Source organism: Castanea sativa, chromosome 5 (genome assembly GCF_040712315.1).
Source record: "Castanea sativa cultivar Marrone di Chiusa Pesio chromosome 5, ASM4071231v1".
NCBI lineage: Eukaryota > Viridiplantae > Streptophyta > Magnoliopsida > Fagales > Fagaceae > Castanea > Castanea sativa.
This window is the reverse complement of record NC_134017.1, coordinates 8,914,562-8,923,148: the sequence shown is the minus strand read 5'-3', so window position 1 is coordinate 8,923,148 and position 8,587 is coordinate 8,914,562.

Below are 8,587 nucleotides of genomic sequence, written 5' to 3'. Positions count from 1 at the left end.
CTTTTTTAAAGATACAACTGTATTTTATTTTATTTTTAATAAAATAAAACATCTACTTTCATAGAGGCATTAAATTAATTATTCAGGTCGAAGACATATTAGGTTGTGTTGAAATTCAGGTTAATCTTTATAGGCCCACTAAGGCACTAAGGGCATGACCTTTTCGTTCTGTAAATTTTCCAAGCAAAAGCATGAAAGGCTATAGTTCCGATCAATCAATAAAAGTCTTAGTAAGTGTTTGTGGCATGCCACCATTAGTCTTAACTCGTAATTTTGTATTAAAAAAACCATAGTTTAAAATTTTAAAAAGTTTGAAAGTATTTTCAAAAATAAATAGAAGGAAACTGAAATCTTGATTTTTCAAAAAGGTTAGAGATAAAATGATTATATATATATAGGGAAATTTTGTATAAATTTTTTCAAAAATAAATAGGAGGAAACTGAAATCTTGATTTTTCAAAAAGGTTAGAGATAAAATGATTATATATATATATAGGGAAATTTTGTATAAATTTAAAGCCTTCTTGAGAGAGAGAGAGAGAGAGAGAGAGAGAGAGAATTTGAAAAAATTTGTAATTGTTAAGGCATTTTGTTTTCTTTAATTTATTGTCATTAAATTTGTGCAAAAAGTCATGCCCATTATGTCTTGGTCGAATAAAGACCATTGATTTGGGTGTGAGATGAGAAAGTATTATTCATTTGTCTACCAAGGAAAAACATTCTCTATTTTGTTCTATTTCTTTACCAAGAGATAAGGATGAATGATTGAGGTCCTACGTATACCAATTTAAAAAATTCTCATGTGAGGAAGACAAGGACCCTAGGGTTGGGAGATCAAGGGGCCTTGGACCTTAGTTTTTAACTAAGAGTCTTCCTATATGTATATTTAAACTGTATTACATTAAAACAAATAATCATGTACAATGACTTTTATTTATTTTTAAATAATTTTAAAGAGATTATATGTTTCATATTAATTTTTTAGGTCTATTAGTATACTTTAACTATGCAATTTCTAAATTTTTTAACCTAAGTTTTTAAAAATATAATAAAAATTAGACAAAATTTAGTTGTAAAATTAATTGTAGCCTTAAGCTACAACCTTACTCAATATATTTTTATTTAAAATTAATTTTGACAAATCTACCATTAAATTATATCTTCTTCTTATGACCTTTATACTTACAAAATTTCTAGAAAATTGAAGATCAATAGCTATGCCATCAATAAATTGTTTAAATTGCAAGATTTTGTAATTTAAAAATTTGTATAAAATATAAGCTTATAGATCATATAGTAAATAATATCTAATTAACACAAAATTTGATATGTGTATTAAGAGTGCAAAGAACATGCAATTCAACAGTTATATTTTCAAATTATGTAATAATTTTTTTTTTCTTTTGAGTAGAGTTGTAGCCTTAGGTTGCAACCAATTTTCTAACTAAACTTATCCTTAAAAATATTAATTATGATCAATATGACGGTGTTAAAAATAGTTCAAAATTTACAAACTAACTAGATGGAAAAAATAAATAAATAAAAGCAATTGAGTTATGTGAATGCTAACAAAGTCTGTTATATATGAAAAATATATTATATGTTGAATCATGGTATAAACTCACTTCATTTCTTCTTATGTATATATATATATTTAATCATTGGTTTTTAAATTTTTTATGGACAAAGTTTAACTACAAAATGAGTTAGCCTAAAACTACAACCTAACTCAATAAAATAAACATTACTAATATTTTGGACATCTAACCGTTGAATTTTATGGTCTTTACGCTTTTAATGCACATGCCAAATTTTGTATTAATTGAATATTATTTATTATATGATCTACAAGTTTATTTTCTATGTATAATTTTAAACTACAAAAACTTGCAATTTAAAGAATTTATTGATGATATAGCTATTGATCTTTAATTTTCTTGAAATTTTGCTAGTATGGAGAATAGAAGAAGAAGATATCATCCAACGGTGGATTTGTCAAAATTCTTCTCCAATAAAAAGATATTGAGTAAGGTTATAGCCTTAAGCTATAACTAATTTTATAACTAAATTTTGTCCATTTTTTATTAACATTTAACTTGGCACTTTAGAAAAATGCTTAGCTTACTCCATGCTCATCCAAAAGAACAAATGTGTTGGATATTTTCAAAATAAGAGACCTTTGAAAAACAACTGGTAAATCTTTTCCTTGAATAGGTTTTGTTTTTTTGATAATTTAATAGTTACAACAGGATAATAATGATTTGAATCCTAAGTTTCTTCAATAAAAAGCTAATTCATTTCGTAAACCTTCATCACACTTTAGTGGCTTGCGTTTATTTTGGAGAGTTTATTTAACTTATTTGACTTATGTATAACCTTTTAAAGGTTTTTATTTTATTTTTATTATATTTTTAAGTTACAACTATACTTACCATGAATAGAAAATACTAATATAACAAACAAAATTCATATAATCATGGTTAATTTGATGACATTGAATTTAAGATGAGACATGAATTCCATCTATCACGTAAGCAAAACAATTTAAGGTATAAAGACAAAATTAAAAAATGCCTTGTAAAATATAAGAACAAATTTCAAACAATAATACAAACGTTAAAAATAAATATTCAATTTAACCAAATACATCTAATAAGTACATTTCATAAACTATTTGCATATTACAAAATTTTGAAGATCAAAATGTCAGGGAATTTAAAATAAAGGTCTAGTGTATAAACTCATATAAGTCTGATTGATTTTAATTATAAGAAATCACAATATTCATAATAAATTCTTTTCCATTTAGATTCTAATTACTAAAATGTTTCACCTACAATATCAACTTTGCATTTTATAACGATTTGGAATTGCCAGAAACAATAGAATAACATGAAAGAGGCCAGAGAAGGTGTATGATTGAGTGATTGATGAAAGGAGTAGGTAAATAATAGAAGACATGGATGCACTTTCCCTGGTATCTATTGGATGATGCTTATACCTTTAGTAGCACCAAAACCAACTAGCGAAAAAGACAAATGCACAACACAATCCTCGTTCAAAAAGGATCATCCCACCTTAGAATGGTGGGCCTCAAGCATATATAGGTCCTACCTATTATTCCAAATACAAAAATAAAGTTGATAATTATTCGCTCATGGTCACAGAAAATTTGTTCCTTTCAAGGTCCCTACCCTTTTGTTTAAAAAAAAATTCATAGCATGACTTATGTCTTGGCTAGATATGTACTTTTATCTTAGATATGAGACAAGGAAGTATTACAAATTTGAAAGGGTCCATTTACCATGGAAACAACGTGGAAAAGTATCCTCAAATTTGTTTAATTTCTTTACTAAAAGATAAGAATGAATGATTGAGGTCCCATGTATATTAGTTAAAATGCGTTTCATGTGTTGTTGACAGGTGCTTGAGGAGTGGCAATAGGTGGGTGTAGACACCCTATTTCGTTCCTCAATTATAATGCATATCTTTGGTGTATGCGTCCCCCCAATAATGAATTGATTAAATGAAATTTATAACTCCCTAATCTTTTTCTCATTTAATACATATTTATTTATTTATTTTAACTCCTTTATTTATTTATTCATAGTTTTAACTGTCAATTTTGATTTTAAGTGCATTTGAACCAACCATGCATGCTTGTCTTTTTTTCCCTTTTCCACAAAATCCTCAATTTTTGATAGTTATATAAAAAAAATTAAGTTTTGTCCCTCAAGCTCCTTTTGTTAATTAAACTTAAAAAAAAATTGCATTTTATTTGAAATATATTGGTAAGCCTACCTTTAGCGGTCCAGAAGAAAAGGACAAAAACAAAACAGAACGGTGAGATGTACATTTTGGGTGCAATGGACAGACACCTCCCACACTAAGCAGGTTCGGCCTGCCCTCCTCTACACTTTTTTTTTTTTTTGTCTTGATTGTCATTCCAATGTTCCAGTGGGGCAGTGGAGCATGTGCAAACAAAAAATGGATAGTAGGTGGGTGGATTTTGAATTTGGGAAAAAACAGAGAGGGGGATACGATATAAGGAGAAAAAAAAAAAGGGGGGAGGGTGGACAGAAAAAAAGAGAGGAAAAGGAAAACAAGAAGAACATTTTTGTTTTTCACTAGATTCTAAAACTAGGATGGATTCATCTTTTTCTCATCACCAAAAATCATTTTCATTACGCCTCTTTGCATTCTAATCTTCAAAAAAGCTTTCAAAAAACACAAAAAAAAAAAAAAAAACATTAAGGGGCGGACAAATCCCACACTGTACACGACTTTTTCAGCACCTCTCAATCAACCGTCACCGGTGGAGCGTCGCGTGGTGGGAGGACCATCCATCAGAGAACGCCATTGCTGTCGCCGTTCGTCTCAGTGGAGTCACCATCAAACTCATTTAAGGGTGCTGGGTATGTTTTTAACCTTCCCACTCTTTATTCTTGTGTGTTTTAGTTGTTTGAAGCTTGGTTGCTTTGCTGGGTGTTTCCTTTTCAGTCTGAATGTTAAAGTTGAAGCTTGGCTGTCTTGTGAACAAAGAGCAAAGCTTGGTTGTAATAAAAGAAAGCTAAAAGGGAAAAGTGGGGTTAAATCATGTAAGCATGTGATTTCTTAAAAGGTGGACCATGCATTGAAAGCTTGTGATGAAGACTTGTTCTTTTTTTTAACACCGTAGCTAGTCAAGTTGCCTAGACCCATGTTGCTCCCAACAACTCCCATGACTTCAGTTTCCACACAAAAAAATAAAAATAAAACCTTTTTTTTTTTTTTTCCTACTTCAAATCAAAGCCAAGTCACAAGCCAATCTGATTAAGCCTCGTTTTTTTTCTTTAAAATTATAATCCCTCTAATTCTTTAAAATGAAATTTTCTCATATTACTCAAATCATATCTTGGAAGAGTTTAAGCTTATACATGTTTTTTTTAATAATAATTGTAATATCAATTTCTTAACATGCTTGTTAATTTCTTGGTCATCAGTTTGTTTTGTTATTAACTTGCCGCTTCTTTTATTATCGTTATCTTGTCTTCTGATCTAGCTTTAGGCCACCATGCTATAAAATTAACTACTTGCTTGATTTGGTGTAATGAATTTGATTAATAATATAGTGCTCATTGAACATCAAATAGTCCTTATTTATTTAGTGACCGGTAGACATATCGGGCATGCGCGGGTGCCTCATATCTTCCCACAACGTAATTTGACTCTCGAACTTGTCCTTGGTGGACGTAGACCGTTTCCTTATCCATTGAGTCAATCAAATAAAAAAGAAAGGGTTTTTATTTCTTGTTTTGTTTACTCTTAAAAAAATAATAAAATAAGTGACGACTCCTCAAAATCAAACCTTTCTTTTTCTTAAAAACCCTTCCTAAGAGGCGTCACGTGGCTGTGTCCATAGTAGGCCATGGACATTAGGGTTTTAAAACTCTCTCTCTCTCTCTCTCTCTCTCTCTCTCTCTCTCTATATATATATATATATATATATAATTTAACTAAGGAACTCCCTATATTTTAAAAAAATTATACAAAATTTATATTAAATGATTAGTGCATCATTTTTATGCTTCATAATATTTTTATGTCAAGCTCATAGCTCATTAAATCAAAATGTATTCAAGATATATTTCCTAAAAATTGATAAGCGTATATAAATAATCAGTACATAATTTTTTCCTCATATTACTCTTATACCATGTGTAATCTATTTTCTAGAAATAGATTAGTAAGTCTCACTACAAAAAAACGGGGCTATCCCAGCGTTTTCAAAACCGCTGGGATAGCCCCAGAAAACGCTGGGATAGGGTCAAAATTCCTATCCCGGCACTTTTTTTCCCGGCGCTTCAAACCGCCGCGCAGTGCCAGTCGGTATAGGATCGCTGGACCTGTACCAGCGCTTTTTGTAAGCGCCGGGATAGGTAGTAACCTATACCAGCGCTTTTAAAAGCGCCGGTATAAGTCTTGAATAAACATAATTTAAAAGGCCTATACCAGCGCTTTTCAAAGCGCTGGCATAGGCAATACCTATTCCAGCGCTCTTAAAAGCGCTGGTATAGGTCTTGAATGAGTATGCATCAACTAGGCCTATACCAGCGCTTTTGAAAGCGCTGACATATGGACGCCTATGCCAGCGCTCTCAAAAGCGCTGGTATAGGTCTTGAATGAGTATTATTTAAAAGGCCTATACTAGCGGTTTTGAAAGTGCTGGCATAGGCAGTACCTATTTCAGCATTCTCAAAAGCGCTGGTATAGGGCATATGTATATACCCCTATGCCAACCCTATTCCAGCGGTTTTCAAAACGCTGGAATAGGTCCTTTTTTTTTTTTAATTTTTTAAAAATATTTTTAGCACCTGTAATTTTTAGCACCTGTAATATATATTTTTTTTAATGTACATACAATACATATTCTCCAATAGCAAATACAATACCACATTAAACCAATAAGCTAAATATAATTAATTACACCATATCAATAATTACATCCCAAATGTCTAAAATATTATACACAAAATAATACATCCCAAGTGTTTAGAATGTTATGAACAAAATAATACATTCTAGCTATATAGAATGTTATTATAAAGTTTCCAACTATGTACAATGTCCTACACAAAAAAATACATTCTAACTATATAGAATGTTATAATAAAGTTTCCAACTATGATGTGTATATATATCAAAGTTTGAAACTTTATTATAAATATGAAAATGTCACAGTAACTACTCCAAAATAGGTGGCCAAATTATCGCCTACTGCATATCATCAAATGATAAGTGCTAAGCACCGGGAGACTCGATATCCACTGCAGAACCACCATCATCATCAACATCCTACAAATTAAGAAACACATAATGGATTAGAGTACTAAACAACAGAGTTAGCGGCTGAATGACACAATATCACTACTATTTCAATTAAGCATATTAATTGGGTATTAGTCTCAATAAATTTGTCAAAAAGTGATTAATGAGCAATTTATGCAAAAGATTCAATAAGTGATTACCTACAAATAAGTATGAACCAACCATCAATGCAAAGAAAAGGAAAATGTTTTCCAAGCTCCCAGTCAAAAAACCACAATACAATTATCAACTAAAATAAGTTCAAATGAGGATTTAATAAACAAACCAAATATGTAAATGACCTATTGCCTAAAGAGACATTCAGGCCCTGTTTGGTTTATGGCAAGTGTGGATTCATTTTCTATACTCAAATCTTATTCTCATTTTTTGTTTCTAACTAATTTTTTTTTGTTTGGCATCAATTTTCAGTTTTAGTCTTCCCTAACTTTTTTTTTACAAATCCAATAGATACATACACAAATGAAGCTTTTTGCAGTTATCCCACCTTATAGAAGCCATTTCCTACAAACTGGTAAAAGTCATAGCAAATATGCCTGAAAACAAACACCACACAACCATAAATCCACCATTAGATTTCAGCAAGCTCACTCCTAAACTCCTCAAATCCACCTTCAGATAGAAATGGAGTGGAGAAGAGCATACTCCCACCTCCATCACCACCACAACTAATCAAAACCCACAACATCATCACCACTAAATTTGGAAACCATATACACACAGCACCCCACAACCATCCAGATTGAGTGGAGAAGAGACAGAAAGAAACAGCCAAAGCCATACCCAAAGTCATGCCCAAATCAAAACCCAAACTAATTAACACACCCACACCTACCACCAAACCTACGATCACAGTTACAACTTGGATTCAACATCACCAAACTCAAAATAAAAATGCACATATTCAAACATAGAAATACCCACAAACAGTAGCACATTCTATATCAACTTATTGATATAACATATATAACTTATTGACCAATGAGAAAGATATAACGTTAAAACTTCCATTGCCAATATATATCTTTGTTTAAGCCTAGTAATTTTGTAATTGCTGCGCAAATCTAGAGATTGAACTAAACAAGAGACACAATTGTACTATATCTGACCCTATTGAATATAGTCTTCAATGAGTTGTTCAATAAGGCATTCCACTTACATGGTACAAATTTTGGATTATTGAAGATGTTACTATGTTTTGAAGGAAAGAAAAGCATGGTGTTTTCCATTATCATGGGGCCACAATCTACATTACCATATCTACATTACCATATATCTAATACATATGACACACAACATACTTTGTATTCAAATTTCTTACCATAGACAAACTAGGAAACGATGGGCACAGTCGAGTCAACACCCTCCGCATTAACCTCATTTCAGCTTCAAGGGCATCATAACGAGTGCATTTCTCCTTCATTGCTTCTACTTGAGTAGACAACTCCATAACTCTTTGGTCGGTTGCAATAGATGTTGGAGGTGGCGTACTATCATCCATTGACCTTGCACGATTGCCAGAGGGGGTTGGACCAAATCCTACCCCTCTAACACGGCCACCTCTCTCTGCACCGATAACCTGTCCGAATGCATCATTGGGCTGCCAAAGTATGCCAGCCTCAATGTCATTTCCTTGCAACTGTGACCCCGTTGCCATAAGTTGTTTCATCTTTTCCTAGTACTCACAAATAAACAAGACAACATATTAGCAACGAGGGCAATA